Raw genomic sequence first — 19,186 nt, 5'->3', positions numbered from 1 at the left:
TTAGCTATGAGGAAAATAAGAATGTTCATCAAGAGCTAAATGGCAAAATCCATATATTATGGGCTGGGTCAGAGAGATTGAGTCATTCTGAAAGAGACTGTTTCCTAAGCTTGTAACTGTTGCCTGTGACCTGAAAGAACATAGAAATTACAAAGAATCAGGTCAGCCATGGAAAAACAAGAACCACATGGACATATGTTGGCAATGCCTTTCAAAACATTGCTTAGAGGAAAGAGAACTTTAGATAAAGAGCTCTGGGTGTTCTGATACTTTTGGCATGTCCACCTCTGGAGATGGATGCCAAAGGTGATACCCAATAGATTCATGTGTTCTGGTCCTATTGACAAAACCATTCCAATTTTAGATTGATATTAATTCTATTAATTACTTTTTTCTGAATCAGATATTCAGTGTTGATTATTATCTCATTTCCCCCATGTATCTCCCCCTAAGAAGAAAAGAATTGGTCGTACAGACTTTGCAAATTTCATTTCTTATGACTAGAATGTATTCTCCTGTAGAAAGGTATCGCTTTCAGTAAATAAATAAGCTGACATCCTGGGTTTATTCCTCAGTTTCAAGATTGGTTAAAGTAAATATACTTGAGAAAGATGGATGCTGTCACAATATGCTTACAAAGGCAGGTTACTGAGGCTGCAAGGATAAGGGCCACAAGCTGAACCATTGTGAGAAAAATTACCAAGAAAATAAATGCCACCCTGTGAGGTAGCTTGTTATCACTTTCCTAGAGGTCACATGCACACATCTTCAATATCATCTGGGACAATCTTGTTTGATTACTATAAATATTAATTCCATACACTTTGGTTGAGTCTCTATCACATACCTATCATTTTGTTAAGCAGTGAGAATAGAAGATATCCTAGATACAGTATCTGCCTATGAGGACTTCTAGGATACTTGTCAGCAAATATATTCTAGAGACCGATGGCTACCGTAAAGAACTATCCATATTCAGAACTTTAAAATAACAGTTTCGAGGCAGAAAATTGTATCTTGTATTCTCAGGAAGCCTCAACTTCCTATAAGCTGTTCAAGTTCAAATTGTTCAAATGTAAGTAATGGAATTTATTCTTCTGTTGTTTTCTCCAAGTTAATATCTACCATATGTCTTATATGTGTATAACGATTATGATTTCAAATGTCTTAAAATTTTTGTATCAGTCTTTATTTCAAATAATCAGTTTTTTTATTTCAATAAACTATTAAAGCGTCCTAGAGACTATTGCTACATTTCAACAAATTCTGTCAAGTCCCTAGGAAGAACTAAAAATTATTTTTCGTACCATGATTTGATTTTGTGCCTTAAAAATGTCACCTTATTCATAGTGCCAACCACAGTGCCAGGTGTCTATTAGATTTTCAAATTGAAAATGACTGGGTTGATTTTTAATATAGCATTATACTTTTAAGATTTATGTCTCAATAAAGGAAGACTATTGGATTCTCACCATTGTGTAACATGATGACCCATCTCCTTCTGTGTCTCATAGGAGAGGCTGTGTTTTTGTCATATGGGCCTCACCACTATACACTTCTAATGTCTCATCTCCATTGCTGAGGTAAAGCCAGGAACTACATTTCTGAGAATCCTCATTTCTGTATAGTTCCAGTTTTAGAAGTTAAAAGAGAACAGAGGAGATGAAGTATAGTGGGACCGTGGTAGTTTTTCTGTAAACTTGGGAACTGAAGTGGTTTGTCAGCCGGTGACCCGCTTTAGTATTTGAGGCTGAAGTCATCAATGACTGTTTTGGCAATCTTATGACTAACACAGTCTGTATTCTTCCTGCTCTTCTTACATATGTGTAAGTCCTAATTACTATATTATTTTTTTTTATTCTTGTAATTCTTAGAGAGGCTCTGATTCCATGACCAAGTCTAGACTGATTAATGGGGAATTACCCATATGAAAGACTCAAATGCCTTTTCACATACTCAAGTAAAGACAGCATAGAGATTTAATTCCATTCAGATAGCCAGTTGTACACCAACAAAGCAACTTCCTCTAATGAAATCTCTCCTTTGGAAATCTTAGGAAAAGCTAATACAGAAACACATCTCGAAGAGGCCTTTCGTTAGAGAGACTCAAGCCTAGGAAAACCCAAAGAAAGCCCAGGACAGTTGCCTGTGAAATACCTGTTTCATGGATAACATGTAATGCTCTAAATATCATTTTTTCAGTACTTCTGAAAGAACTAAATTGTATGGGGCAGAACTTTTTCCAGTATTAAAAATTAACTTAGATGTCAAAATAAAACCCTAGAATTTAATTTATCATAAAAGCTATATTCTCGAATAGAATCTAATGGACCAAAACAGATAAAGCAATTAAGTGGGAAATGCTATGAATTAATCTTATTTAAAGAGGCAGTTGAGATAGAATTCATATTTTTAAAGATATAATAACCAGGGGGAAAAAACTTTCTAGCTCAGCTAGTGGTGCCACAATTTAAAATAATAAAGCATTATAAGTACCTAATTTATTAATTTTCTGCAGGTGCTATTTGTAAATTTTGACATTCCCTGAAGTTTTGATTGCTGTTGACTTTCTTTTCTTTGGGGACATTTTACTTTTGTTCTGTTACTTGCTACATTTTAGTAGTAATTGCATGTACACGATGTAAAATGAAAGAGTATTGATGCCCTGAAAAAAAGCTCAAGCTTAAACCCTACACTTCTAGCATATTCTCTCAAGTAATCTCTCTGTGCCTTAGTTTCTTCTACCAAGTAATGAGCACCTTATACAATAAAGTAGTGATGAAAGCAGTCTTTAAAAGACTCTATAGCATCCTGATTATCATTGCTATTGGTTAATAGAGTGACTATGTTTTATTTTTTTATAGAAATTGTATATACTTAAGGTGTACAACTTGATGTTTTGATATAAGTATACATTGTGTAATAATCACTGTACCCAATCTAATTAACATATTCATCACCTCATAGTTACCTTTTATTTTTTTTGGCAAAAACATTTAAAATCTATTGTCTTAGCAAATTTCAAGTATACAATACAGTATTGGTAACTGTAATTCTATAGGTCTAATGTACATGCAGCAGGGTCACTACGTTTTGAGGTTTGGTGTTAGAGTTCCTTTATTATTGCTTTTTATTTTGGCCATTTTGCCTGGTGGCTACCAGCATGGGCTCAGAAGCAGACTTTCTAGGTTCTCATTCTGCTTCTATCAGGCCCTAGCTCTGAGATCTACAAATTTATTCTCTCCGACTTTTTTTCCTAATCTATAGTGTATGCCTTATAGAGATTTTTGTACTGATTAAAAAGATTTCACAGAGAAAGAGCTTAGAATATTATCTGGTACATAGTAAACATTCAATAAAGGTTAACTATTATGTTAGTATTGTTTTACATAATGTTTCTTTGACAATCTTAAATATGATTATAATTTCAAAGGATTATTTATAACTTCTGTAATTTCCTTCATGCTTATAAAGAGCAAACTAATAAAAATAAACAAAAATGCAAAGCATTATCTTTATCAGTAGAACTTAACCTTAAAAAAAATCCTCCAATGTAAAATATAGTAAACCTTAATGTTTATGAAATCTCACAGTAAACATTATAATTTAAAACAAATCATTTAGTAAGACGATGTGAATTGTTCCTCCCCAGCCCCACAGAGGGAGGCTGATATTGCCTCGTCCACCTACTTTACCCCACAGGAAAGTCATGGTTATAAAGACATAGCCTTTATTCATTGTTAATTCTATTCTGTCTCCTCCCCACACACACATACACTTTTTTTTTTTTTTGATAGTCTCTCTCTTTTCAAAGCATTTTCCATTTTGTCACCAGATTTGTCTTTCTAAAATGCCCCTTGTAGACTGGGACCTCCTCCATTGTTCACCTGCAGAGTCTAGTCCGCAAAGCCACCCACAGGCTGCCTGCACCCAGCAATTGACTACATCTGACTTACTGCTTCTCTTTTCAGTGTCAGTTTAGCTCTTCCTGTTGGCTCAGTGTTCTGACTACCCCCAGTTATATCTGCTACAGGCTCCACTGTGTTGTGGGTCTTCCTGTTCCTTGGACTTTCTGCCCTCCACACTTACTCAGTCCTACTCACTTTTCACATTGGCACCCTAGTACCTAACACATTAACAAAGCTTCTTTTGGGCCTTGACTCAGTGGTTTCTTTTATAAACCCCATAGCAGTTATGAAGGGCGAAGCTCTGGTTCACATTATTTTTATCTCCCTCACGATGTTTAAAGAGCCGTTGGTGGTAGATTCTATGAATCATATACTTAATAATACAAAATACTAACTACTAACATACTTAGTTTTTACTACATTATTTAATTTGTTAGGGCTGATTTTTTTAAAAAATTGAATTCTTACCCTTTCCTTCTTCTCCATACCCCCTCTCACATTGTTTATCTTTGGCTGATGATAATGAGGTATCCTGTCACAACAGTTTTTATTTATTGAAATGAGCTCTTACACATTTTTACTATCAACACATATTTTCCTAGAGTCACATTCAGTTAATGGAATTTCAAAATTAACACTATGGATAAATATCAGTATAGCTAAAGTAAGATTTGTTTATATAACAAATTTGGTTTTATAATCAGTTTTGCTAATGCTATAAGATTTGAAATAGTATTTAACAATGGAGAATAAAATAAATATATTATGATGAGAAAGCATTGATTTCATTTTTCCCCCCAGAAAATAGAATGAAGTTTAAAAGATTCTATGAAGAATAAAGAATCATTAGCCAGTCATTGAAGAGACATCTCCGAGGTAAGGAGAATATAGTAGAACTACCTAGAATGATAAATGCTACTTGAGAATGAATGATGGATGTTTACATGAGAAACAAAACGAAACAAAATAGATAAAGTTGGTCAGATTGTTAGGCAATATAATCTGAGTACACTTGTGTAAGTTGAATCATGAAAAACCCAACTCTGGATAATTAGGCCATTATGGAAAAGAACGCTTGTTGGAATAAAAATAATTAGTAAAAAAATCCCCAAAAACCCCTCTCAGCTGGTTATAAACAGATAAGATTAAAATGAGTAAGTATAGTAAAATCTTTTAAAGCCTGATCAAATTAAGCAGAAACTTATATATTTTATGAGGTAGCAACACTATAGAATCTCATTTTATTTGCAACATACTCAGATTCCGAATGATGATAAAATTCTGTTTCATTTAAATGTATACCAGGTAGCCACTCTGTTAAAACTGGACATTTAGAGTGTGTGGTTAAGAGTGAGGGAGTAGATTTTTAAGGCAGCAGTGTAGAGGAGAAAGTATGATTGAGATTGCCAAGTGAACACATGTAATGGAGAGGAATAGGCAGATTGAAGGGCTGAGTTTTTAAGACATGGGAACCTAAAAGACTTGAATATAGATTGGTATTTCATATAAAATAACTCTGAACAAACAGAAATAAACAAACAGGTATATCGAAACTAGACCTTTATAATCCATACAACAAAAGCTTTTTAAAAATGAAAGCTTTTTTATTGGTAAAATACATATAGCAGAAAATCGACTCTTTTAACCATTTTAAGAATATGATTTACTGGCATTTAGTATATTTATAATGTTGTGTAATGATCACGACTATCTATGTCTAGAAATTTCTGTGATCCCAAACAGAAACCCTAAAACCATTAAATAATAATTCCTCATTCCCTCCTTTTTCCAACTCCTAGTAACCTTTATTCTGCTTTCTGTCTATGTGAATTTGCCTATGCTAACTACCTCATATAAATAAAATCATAAGATATTAGTCTTTTTGTACCTGGCTTATTTCACTTATCATGTTTTCAAGATTCAACCATTTTGTAGTATGTATAGAGTTTCATTCATTTTTAATACTGAATAATATACCACTGCAGTTGTATACCACACTTTGTCTATCTGTCTATTGATGGATTCTTGTGTTTCTTCCACATTTTGACTCTTGTGAATAATGCTGCTGTGATCATGGATGTACAAATATCTCTTTGAGTCTCTGCTTTCAGTACTTTTGGATATATTTCCAAAATTGGAATTACTGGATCCTATAGCAATTCTATATTTAACTTTTAGAGAAACCAACGAACTGTTTTCCATGATGGCACCAATATTCTCAGCAACAGTGCATAAGGGTTCCAACTTCTCTGCATCCTGGCCAATACTTCTTTTCCACTCTTTTTGATAATAACACCTAACGGGTGTGAAGTGGTAAAATTATATAATTCTTAAACATTAAAATGGAAAGAGGCACAAAAATATATATTTTTTTTCAGTGAAAAATGCCAAGTTCCAGAGGATGATATATTTTTTGAGAATATAGTTAGAATGCTCACATGGTCTCCAAGGCCCTCCATAATCTGACCTTCCTCTGTCCTCAGGTAACCCACAGGTAACCATTCCTGATTAGAGAGGAGGAAAAAACCTATCTTTCACCTATTTATATCTTTACTATGCCTCAAATGTCTAGCTCAGCAGAGAAAATCTCCTTTTCCAATCTACCACATAGAACGTGATGACATACTCTGTAAGAGCCCTTTGCTCACTATGATGATGATTTTCACAGAGAGGAATTTCTCCTCAAGTGGCAACATCAGATCTACCCAGTGGAGGTGTGGAGAAGCAATGAGAGGATACAAAGGTTATATATGATTTCAGAAGTACCCTAGTGATGCTGGTGCACCTGTCTTTACCAGTGTAGTCACTTCTGTAGCCATACTTGAGGTGTCATAATTTTCAGTAATCAATTAAGAATCAGTTAATCTCCCTGCTGTCTGTTAATAAATGCCTACCATGTGTCTCTTTTTGTAAGTAATTCAAAAGAAGTGTATTATCTGTGCATTGGTAGAACTCACAGTCTGTGAAAGCAAAGTTGAATAGCATAATATGACAACGTATAATTAAGTGTTGAAATAATATGATACAAAGTATAAATGCTGTAGGAATTATGATGAGGGAAGATGAATAAAGATGTGAGGAATGCTTTAAAACAGAGATAAGCATTGAGCAGGACCTTGAAAAATGGGAGAGATTTCTTTAAATGGAGGAGGAATAGATGAGCATTCTGGTAGTCATGAAAACCATGAATAAAGACATAGAAATCATGATATGTAAAGGGGGTGCTTGGAGTACTTAGCAGATAAGTTTAACAGAACTGAAATAGTTATACTCAGAAGCTATAGGAGGTAATAGAAAGTCTTTTCATGAAAGTCCTTAATTATTTAAAGTGACATAGCAACAAAGAGAATATTTTAGCTGGTGGGACATTGGACGTGATACAACTCCAGTTTGCCTAGAATAATGCTATTCAAAAGAGCCAACACCTATCTATTTTGTCCGTTGTAGGTTGAGTCAATGAAAATGTGTCATTTACCTGGAAGTAAAAATTATCTGATAAGAATAATGGATGTGGTATTTATGGTGCTATGCTTATTATTATTTTTTTTTTTTAAAGAGGGAACTAGTTGAAGAATGGAGGTGGGACTTGTCCATTCTGAGAGGCCAATAGTTCCAGTTCTGAACATAAAACTTTGTTTTACTCTCATCTAGTCACTAAGAATGTTTTGAATGTACACTACCATTAAATAGTAAATGAAATCTTATTCCATAATCCAAAAACTCATCAACATATATGCAATAATGCCCTGCTTTTTCTCTTCATGAAAGAACTAAACTTTAGACACAAATTTAGAGAAAAATTACTTTTCTAAAATTTTAGAAATATATTTTATCCACTCAAGAGGGGAATGGAGAAATCTGGTCCTGGGGTTGGGGAAAAGTTCTAATCATGAAACTATATGCGTGGACTGCTTTGCTTTTTTTTTTTCTAAAATCATTTTATTGAGCAATAATAATGTAATTTGAGGAGTGTTCTAATAAAACACAGTTACAAAACAACTGGTTCTTGGAGAAAAAAGAGCACAGATGTGCACTCCTTTCCACACACCCGGGTTGGTGAAAGGGGAACTGATAATGAGAATTCACATCAATCAACTCTTCACCTCAGAGCCTGAGAAGAGAATTCCGATAGCAGTCAGTATCCAGCCACAGAAATAAGAAGACACTATCTTGCCAAATATGGGCAAACACCAAGCCTCAGTTTAGAACTTGAAGACTATGAAGAATCTTTGTAACTTAATACTCAAGATCTGAAAGAGAAAACTTGTAAGTATATTTATCACAGCACACACTAATGTTAGATTCTCAGGCTCCCCCACCTCCAGCCCCAAATGCATGTCTAAATTAATTTGGATATGAATCTGAGTAAATAAAATTTATTTTTATGTTATATGTAGATTGTACAGCATTGCATATATTTATGTATAACAAAAATAAATTATACAACAATTAATTACACTGTACTATTTTTTCAATGTTTCCCACTTAGAAATACATTGTGTAAAACAATTTTAAATAAAGCAAAACGACAACAATAACAAATGTATCATGGGAAGATTGCCAGGCCAGTAAATTAGAAGGTCTCTGATTATTTTAATAGCTGCCTGATATTTCATTGTGCGGTTTGCACCATAACATGTGTGTCTCCACCTTTTGCTGTTATAAATGCCGAAACCAATATACACTTGCTTATTTGTGTGAATTTTTGTAGCAGGTAAATGTTAGAAGAAGGACTACTGGATTAACAGATACATTTCTAGATTTTGACGGATACAGCCATCTGTCTTTACAAAGATTTTATCAATCTGCAATCTAACTAAGAATGTAAAACACTGATTATTTTACTATACTTGGCAGACTATCACTATCAAATATAATCCATTAGTCAAGCTTTAAACAATTCCTCTTGTTTTAATTTGATTTTAACTTTGTTTCTCTACTTTTTCTCTAAGCTGCAGTGATACTGGCCTACTTTAATCATTTCTACCCCCAAGTCCTTTACAGTTACTAAGTCTCTTAGACTAAAATGAGCTTTCCCACATTTTATGTGGCTAATTGCTAGATATTTTTTTTTAAGTTTTTTTGCATTACCCTATTGAAATTTCCCACCATCTCCACCCCAGAAAGAACTCTCCACCCTTTTAGTTTCATTTGTTTTCTTAGATATGCCTGAAATTATCTATTTGTCTGTTCGTCTTTTCCCATTAAGATATATGCTCCTGGAAATAGGGCCTAGACTTTGTTTTCCAAATATATAATTATCTTCCTCAATATCATTCATCGAATAATCCATCATTTTTCCCCTTATTCGAAAAGCTAACTTTTTCATCTACTGAATTTTGTTGAATTCCTGAGGCTATTTCTTAATTTATTCCTCTTTTCCACTGGTCAGATATATATAGTCTACAACAGAATCACATTTTTCAATTTATTGCACTTTTTAATTTATTTGGTTATTGGATATGGAAAGCCTTCATGCCTTTTTGTTTTACAAAATATCTTTGGCATCTATACATTTAAATAAATTGTAATAATCATTATCAACAAGACAAATTGACAATAGAGAAAAACACAGGTTAAAGTACATATTTATTTTTAAAACTTAAAAATAGTTGCAAGTAGAATATAATATTAAAATTTTGCTCCCCAAATTATGAAAGGGAGTTAGGGTGTGGGAAGTAAGAGATAATTCATTTAGAAAAAGAGAGAAAATCAAGATCATTCCAAGGATGTAAAAAAGTACAAAGAATAACAGAGACTGATATAAACTAAGCATAACCATTTGTCCAACAGTTAATAAGACATTTATCTGATTTATTAGATGATCACTTTCAGAATAGGTAAAAATAAAATAATGACAAGATACATACCTAAATAAGAAGATTTAGAAGGTACAGAAAGAAAAGCATACCATAAATAATGAAAGAAAGAGGAAAGAAGTAGAGAAAGCAAAAAGAAAGGAAGGGAAGTAGGGAGGAAGGGAGAAAGGATGATAGGGAGTGAGGGAAGGAACAAGAAAAAAGTAGCGATTGTTAATTCTAATATCATGTTCATAAAAATCTGGGAGAATCATCTTGTATGACAAATAAGTTCATCTTAAATTTAAAAAAAAAGTGTACAATTTACCATGAGATTATCTTTCCACTGTAAAATAAATGAAGTATATAAGACAAAAATTATTATAGTGGGAAATTTGAATACAACTCCCTCAGACTTTAACAGGTCAAGGAGACAAATTATAAAGCAATTTAATAAGACAAATTATAAAGAAATTTAATAGGTATTTGCCAAACCCTCTATTTCGGGGTAGAATATAAAAAGCAAGAAATTGTCTGGCTATTATGCTAAGATTCCCAAAAACACAACTCAAAAACAAAAATTAAACCAGAAAACATTCAACTACATGAAAATTTATAAAATACCTCTCTAAATAATTCTCGAGTCAAATTATGCCCTCTTGAGATTTTGAGGAAGAAGAAAAAATAAAAATGAAAAGATTAAGAAGACAGAAAAGGAGTGAAAATATGTTAATTTGGCTTCTTTGAAGAACATAACAGAGAGGTAAAATGTTTACTAATATAAGCAATAAAAAATAGGAGCATAAATATTTAAATTAGCAAAATAAATAGAATATATGCACCCATGAGTGAGATGGAAATTATAAGAAAATTATATTCAAATTACATTTGAATAAATGGAGTTTGAATTTTGGAAAAAAATGATTATAATTTGCTCATACAGGAAATCTTAGTAGCTAAAATTTATTTTAAAAATTTAAAAACCACCAAATTATTTTTAAAATGTTACCTGACTTACTAAATGTTTCAGTAAGTGAGTTATTTCTAACTACTCATTGAGAAGATAACTTCCTTGTGATACTGAAAGACGAAAAATCTCTTAATTCATTCCGATGCTAATATAACAGACCTTAAACTAAATAACTATAAGATAAAGAAGAAAACTATAAATAAAATTCACTTCTAAATATAGATACAAATTACAAAAAAAAATCTGTTTAATGTCAGCCAAAAATGCTTAGTGAAATGAAAATAAAATATTTTATAAAGATGACCCAGAATATTTATTTCAAAACAATGCCAAAATATATATAATGGTGGCCGCTGTTACCATCATTAAATTATTCTTTGAAATAAAAGTGTATTATAAGTGGGAAGATAAAAAATAAGATAAATAATGGAAAATTAGAAAAATATAGATATTGGTAGACAATGTGATTGTCCATTTTAAAAACCCAAGAAAACTAATTTGAAAACTATTAAAAGTAACCATATACAAAATATATATACTTTGCCTTAATATTATATAATGTTAGAAAATATTATGAATAGGATGGCTCATTTAGTGTAGTGCTATCACCTGTCCTTCTTTCAATTGACAGACTAGTCCATCCTTCCTAAGGTCTTGGGTGCTCATCAGATTCCTGGAGTGCTACTTTGCACGCCACTTATTTCTGCCCCTCCTTATGACCTTAAACATTACGTCTTTGAAGAGTCTCTCCCAGTCTACTATATCTAAAGTAGGCATCCTCGTTACTTTCTCTCATGCTGTTCTATTTATTTACTTCTTATTACATTCTATATTTATTTACTTGTTTACTTATCTGTTTTAGCTCCATGAGCTCTAGGTACTTAGAAGGAACCAACGAAGTCTTGTGGCAAAGCAGGCTTTACTCATGATCACTTCTGCTGAAGATGCTGATGAAAATCCACTGGAGAGACAACCTTCCCCACCTGTAGTTTACCAGAGATGACCCAATGCACCTTTTGCTCAGGGGCGGGGGAGCTCCAGTAAGCCCTCCTTCATATTAGAAGTGAACTCTGTTTGTTCCCCAACTCCCTCCACCATCCTCTGACCATTATCTTTTAAAAACATTTTTTCTTCTCACAATGTTGAATTTTACTTGAGTCCTATGCTCCTGGAAACCACAAAAGGTCAAGAAAAAACCCTACTCTTTTGTATTCTGGAAATAGTTTGCTGCAAAGAACCACCCTTTACCACATGACATAGATTATTTGTCTCCTGGATGCCCCCTTTGTTTATTTATGATAAGTCCAGACTCAAACCCTCCAAATTGCTATTCTTTGACTCATGAATGATTATCTGAACTGTTTTGTCTCTACTGATCAATTGGCATATAATGCTTATTAACTAAACTATCGTTAAGAGTCTCTGTCCCCTAGGTCCCTGAAGTTTAACCCATCCTCAGTTCAAGCCAGAATACAGCCCAGCTTTAACTATTCCAACTGAGAATGGAGTGGCCTCAGAGCAAAATGGTCCCTGATTTCCTTTCCTATTACACCAGATCCTTTCATCCCAATTCTCTACATTTGGTTCTTTTTAGTCTTATTTACTTCTCCTTATAAAATCTTTTTTTTTTTTTTTTTTTTTTTTGCCTAACCCTAGAGATGCTTGCAGATTTTATGATGAGAAGATTCTCCCTGTTGAAGTAGTTCCACTCTCCTTATCATGATAGCATCCTTCAATAATCCACCTTTCAATAATCCTTTTAAAGAAAACTTTGCCACCAAGTCATTTTTGTTTTTTATTTGACACTTCCCTATTCCTCCCTCAAGGGCAATTGCTTCTTTTGGCCTTTCCTTTTCTTATTCTCTCACCAGAGATTTCACTGATCCTTAGAACCTAGACCCCCAAATCATCAGCAATTCCTATAGCAAAGGAAGGCTGACATCATCTATCCCTGCAATATGAAAGAAAATAGGTCTAGACCATTTTTCTGGAATAGCAATAAGAAAGAAGAAAAATCATATTTCGTTTTTACTAGAATATGAGTCTGTATTTTTCCCCTAGCTTGCGTGCATGTATCAAAGCTTTCAAATACGCATTCCCTTTAATGCAACAATTTTGATTATGGAAATTGTTCTAAGGAAATAGTATAATATAAGCAGAATTGGTTTAAAATATGCATATACTTGTAATGTTATTTACAATAAGAAAAACACTGAGGAAAAGAAACAAATGAAACTAAAGTCTGATAAAAAATATTGGCACAATCATAGAATGAAACAATCTTTTAATATAGATATTCTATAATGTTATGTGTATATATACACAGCATTATATATACATGTAGTATATATAATTAACTAAGAGTTCAACACACTTCTATAATACTTTTTACTATGTATTTTTTGCTGCCTATTTTTTAAGATAATTTAAAAATTTCTTCATTATGGTTGGCATACAATATTATATTAGTTTCAGATGTACAACATAACAATTAGAAATTTGTATAACTTATAAAGCGATCACCTTGATTAATCTAATACCCATCCAACACCATACATAGTTATTACAACATTATTGACCATATTTCTTATGCTATACTTTACATCCCCATGACTACTTTATAACTACCAGTTTGTATTTCTTCATCTCTTCCTCTTTTCACCCACCCTCCCAACCCCTCCTATCTGGCAACCCTCAAAATGTTCTCTGTATCTATGAGTTTCTGTTTTAGTTTTTTGCTCTTTAAAGTCTACATGTAAATGAAATCATATGGCATTTGTCTCTCTCTGTCCAACTTACTCCATTCAGTAAAATACCCACTAGGTCCATCCATGTTGTTTCATTATTTTTTTTTTATTTTTGTTTTTTTTTATGGCTGAGTAATATTCCATTGTATACATGTACCACCTCTTTGTCCATTCATCCATTTATGGGCACCCAGTTTGCCTCCACATCTTGGCTATTGAATGCACATGTCCCTTCAAAGTAGTATTTGGTTTTTCTTCAGATAAATAGAGTCCCCAAGCATTCTGCAGATGGCTGCCACCCATGCTGGGCTTAGAGGTGCCTTGAGAGGCCACGCTGGGAACCAAGGTTGGCTGCAGCTAGTGCCAGGCTTAGAGCTGCTCACCAAAAGGCACAGGACATGCTGAGGCCAGATGCTTCTTGTTTGGGTTCTGTGAACCTTTGAGAGACTTAAGAAAGTCCACAGCATGACCCAAGGCAGCCTATTTGTATGGAAAAGCCACTAGAGGTGGCTTGGGTGGGCTAGCATGTTGAGAGGGGACGGGTCCTCAGGGAATCACCAGGGCAGGGTGACCAGTGTTAGCCAGACTGTTGGAGACTCAGATATGATGAGTACCTGTATCCACATGCTGTTAGTGGAAAAGGGCTCAACAAAGGAAGAAAAGATACTGCCAACAATGTGAGGAAAAAAATGTCCCTCCAGCCCTCACTCTGAAACCAGACAATTTAGTTTCTTTCTATATACTCTTAGTGCTTTTTGAACAACTGTCCCAGCACTGAAACTCAGAGTAAGTGAGCCTATCAGTGAGTAAGTTTACTTGTGAGCCCTTTAAGAGGAATGTTTGCAACTCGTGCAGTTCTCTGTCTCTCAGCTACAATCTCTGTTGGTATTCACAGCCAGATGATTTAGGGACTTCTCTTCCTAGTAATGGGACCCTGAAGGCTTAGCATGGGGCTGGGATCCCTTGCTCCTCTAGGGAGACCTCTGCAGCTAAGATATCCCTCTTGATTCTCAATCACCACAATACAGTTGCGGGACCAATGGTTTCATGTCTCTGCTCCTCCTACCAGTTTCAAGGTAGCTTCTTTTGTATGTCCCCAATTGTAGGACTTCTGTTCAGTCAAACCTCAAGTGATTCCCCATGATGGTGGTTCTCTAGTTTAGTTGTAATTTTGATGTGGTTGTGAGAGGAGGTGAGCACAGTGTCTACTGCTATGCCATCTTGAACAGAAGTTTCATGAAACAATCTTCCATAATTCTTATGAGAAGAATATTTCATACTATGGAAAAATGTCTGTGATATACCAATAATATATAAATACATTAAACATATAAACAGCAAAATCTTAGTCTTAGAAAAATTTTTACATATGTTTAGTATATTTTAGCATATAGTCATAGTTTTCAAGAATAAGCATACATTTATGTTTAAAAATAAACATGCATTTTTCTACATTTAAAAACGTTTTTGTGTGTGTTTTTAAACTTCTTATAAACACGCAGGGCTGAGTTGTTTGTTCCTGTATCAGCCACCCTTAAAACATATCCATCTATCATTCACATAGAGCTTTTTGCCTTGTCTCGCATACAGGAAAGTCATTTTCTCTCTTCTTGCCTCCACTCTGAGTTATCTCTAATAGGCCTCCAGTAGCTGTGAGAGCACAGTTGAGAAACAATGGTAATGAGAAAAGCAGAGTCATTAAAGATTTTTTGAAATTATGTGAGGAAGGTTTTAGAGTGCTTGTCATATAGATGGAAGAGTTACAGGCACAAAGGCCTTACTGACCACATTTGGATTTGTTCAAATTTAAATCCACTTGTTAAATCCTAGAGTTGTCAAAATTTCTTCTATGAAGAAGAGAAGGTGAGCCTCTGATAACTTTTCAGAAAGAACTACCTAAGCAACTCTACATTCTTTTCATAGTAATAATAGAGTAGGTAAAATCTGTTCTTATCTATAAGAAACATGGCACAAAATCTGATGTATTATAAAGGTGGCATTGAAGTATTAAAAAACAAATGAACTCCTCCCTCTAAGAAACAAAACAAAAAGATGACTTGCTTTCCCTACTAAGGTTTTTAATGTACTGAGGATACTGACACTTTAATAGTAAGACAATAGTAAGATGATACAATATGAAATATCAATTGTTCTATAGCAAGGCTGTTCAATAGAAACATAATGTAAGCCACATGTATAATTTAAAATTTTCTAGTAGTTACATTAAGAAAGTAAAAAGAAACAAGTGAGATTAATTCTAATAATATATTTTAACCCAATATTTTCAAAGAATTGTCCAAAATATTATTACTTTGATGTAGTCTACATAAAAATAATATTTTATACTTTTACTATTAAGTCTTAAATGTGTATTTTACATTTGTAGCACATCTTCAATTTGAACTAGCCATAATAAAACTGCTCCATAGCAACATGTAATTGATGGCTATTGTACTAAACAGAGCAGGTGTATAGCATGGTCACAACTAAAATATAATAAAATAAAGGGGTAGAAAGGGTTATTTTGATGTTGGAGACCCTGAAAAAATTTCATGGAGGACATGGGTTTTAGCAGTGTGGGCACAAGTGCAGAAAGGCAGTAGCAAAGGCATTAGAGGGAGTAGGCAGATCATGAGAGAGAGAACAATGAGACAGAAATGTAGGATGTCCACTGTGACTGAAGTAGGCAGTTTGTGGGGTCAAGAGAGAAATGCAGATAGTGAGAAAATTGTGAGACTTAAATGATAAACTGGTGATTCATGACTGTATCCATATTGTCAATTTTCTGAGGGTATTTTTGAATTAGACCTTTGCATGTGGTGTGTAGCATGGACAGAAAATGACACCAACCAGCAACAAAAGGCCAATGAGTTTCAGCAGGGCCTGCCCATGAAAATGAGGGTCTTGGCATATGCATTCAGAGTAAGAATGAAGGCAGCAGGCATGGGAGCATCATAGACATGGACTTGGCAGAATGTGCTTCATAACCACATAGAATGGGAAGAAGTCCCAGATGTCCCTCGGTCAAAGGCTAAGCCACAGAGCAGATGGTGAGTCTCTTCCCAGGAGAGAGAACACAAGCAAAGAAACAGGGCGAGAGAAAAGCTGAGAAGTTTTCTTTTCAATACATTGAGTTTGAGGTATATAGTCAAAGAAATCTAAGGTTTTATTTGGTAAGACCACAAGAGACATTGAAAAAATAATTAGTCTACACTAACTTAGACCAATATATCAGTTTGGTGGTTTGTAAAAGAAAATTAGTTCATAATAAGATGTCTTACATTTAAGTTTACGTCCATCACAATCAGGAGATAACACACAATATGTCTTCTTGTAAATTTACTTATCTAGATTTTTATATAATCAGGTCCTAGTACGAAAATGAGGTCCTAATACACCAAGTCTCCAACACATCTGTATTTATTTTGGGAAGTGGGCCATAGCTAACGAGTAATATCTCTCCCTTCCTTCCTTCCTTCCTTCCTTCCTTCCTTCCTTCCTTCCTTCCTTCCTTCCTTCCTTCCTTCCTTCCTTTCTCCTTCTCTCCCTCCCTCTCTCTCTCCCTCCCTCTCTCCCTCCTTCCCTCCCTTCCCTCCCATTCTTTATTTCCTTCCTTTTATTTCTTTCTTAAAGCATTTGCCCCCTTTTTAGCTTCTTCCAACCCTTCCTCCTTGTCTAAAGAACAAACTTTTATCTATAAGAAAAGCCAGTTCTTAGCAGATTCATTCCCTTTAGAGTTTTTGCCAGCTGCCTATGACCTAGTTAACTACTGATTTCCCACAGAGGCAAGTTCAGTGAAAGTCCCTTAGGTCCTCTCAGAGAGACGCTCACTTTAAGTTTGTGGTGTCTGAAGAGCTGTGAGCAGGTGCCTAGGGTCTTAGCATCCACCTCGGCATGGGTAATTTATGAGTCTCCAGCAAGTCAGCCAGAGGAGGAGAGAGTCCAGATAGGGAACCTTGCTAATTGGGCCTTTCAGTTCCTGGCAGGCTCTATGGGTGAGAAGCAACCTGGGCTCAGATTTCTTATGCCCTTTTCAAAAGGCAGAGAAACAGCTTAGGTTGACAAACAAGAGAACAAGTGGGAAAAGCCCCCAATTTTAGGGAGAGGCTGTCATTGGCTTCACCTACCTACACGGCCATCTCCTGACTGTGGAGGGGCCATATGTGTGATGTAAGCTTTTGTTTTGTGAAAGCTGAAAGAGCACATTTCCTGCTATAGAGAAAGAAGTCGGGCCAATTGATTTAGACTCATGTGTATCTGACTCATGAGTTTAACTGTTATTTGGAGCTTGATGGCAGCACAGGGCAGTCCAGAATGTAGTCACCAGATCACAGTTCAACTTGGTTTGCAGTTTGGGGGTCCATGTGAGAAGCCAGAGCTAAGGATACTCAAGCCACCATAGGGGATTTGAGGGGAAGTGGCAAAACTTGAAAAGGACTACTAATGCATTGTAGCTCTGCCCCCTGTTTGCACCAGCATCTTTCAGTAATATAATGGGAATAGCCTTTTCCCTACTTGCATTGCTAATCATTATTTTCTTGCCCACCTTATAGAAACACTCCAGTATCTACTTCTGTTATTTGTCTGACCTAGTTTCACTAGTACCAAATGATGCTAACTAGGGTAAGTGGAGTGTGAGTGAATGTCCTTGTGGAATAACTCATGCAATTCTCTCCTAGAAGTGGCCTTTACTCAAGGAACCATTAAAAGAGCTGATTTTTTTTTTTTTTTTTTTTTTTTTTTTTTTTTGGTAGAAAACAGAGACTTACTGGACTGGCACTCTCTCCCAGAGTATGAAACAGAGAATTCAAAGAAAGCTATAATCATGATTATAAGAGGTGAAAATACTTGAATTTCCTTTAATGACTCTAAAACCTACATTGCCTAGAGAGGATGAAAAAAGATATTGGATATCTGCATTGATTGGGCTTATGTGACATGTTCATATTAAAAATTGACTTCAACTAGAGGTAAATTTCTTCACAGAGGGATCAATTATTTTCTTCCTGTTAGCATCATGGTCAAACTATGCTAGAGACAGTGTGAGTGTTGAGTCAAGAACTACTCAATTTGAATATAATATTGAACATAATATCTTAGCTTTGCTATTAACATAAATTTTTTTAAAAAAAATATTTTTGTTTCTCAACTAATGTCTCCTTCACAGTGAAGCTGAAAGTAATATTAATAACTCCAACACCTAACATTTCTTGAATAGCTATAGTATACCAAGCACAGTGCAAATAAATTAATATCCACCTTTTACCTACAAAAGCCTTAAGACTAACAGGTATTAATTCAATTTAATTTTGGCATGTCTTTTGAGGAAAAGTTTATAAATATATGTGAAAAGGCTTAGATTTTTGGCTCAAGTCTTAACAGTGTTAACCAGCCATATGACTCCAGGCTGGACATTTAATATTTCTAGGCCTGAGTTTCCTCCTCATAGGCAACAACTCATATACCCTTGACCAATCAGAAAGTATGATAAGCTCTCATATGTGCTATTCCAGTTTCTCATCCCAACTTTGTGAGGTAAGTGTTCATTTTATAGATGAGGAAATTGAGAGCCAGAGAGGGTAAGAAACTTTTTCAAGATCACAGAGCCAGGAAATCTGTATGCTTGGACTTAAATTACAGATTTCTGAGACCAGATGCTATGAAATTTCCCCTTCATCTTAATTAGCAAATCCCCTTCAGTATCATCTTAAAAACTAACATCTTAGGATTTAACCTAATGGTGACCTGAAGAATAATTTACAA

The sequence above is a fragment of the Rousettus aegyptiacus genome, unplaced genomic scaffold (genome assembly GCF_014176215.1).
Source record: "Rousettus aegyptiacus isolate mRouAeg1 unplaced genomic scaffold, mRouAeg1.p scaffold_m13_p_12, whole genome shotgun sequence".
Taxonomy (NCBI): domain Eukaryota; kingdom Metazoa; phylum Chordata; class Mammalia; order Chiroptera; family Pteropodidae; genus Rousettus; species Rousettus aegyptiacus.
Note: the sequence above shows the minus strand (reverse complement) of the source record.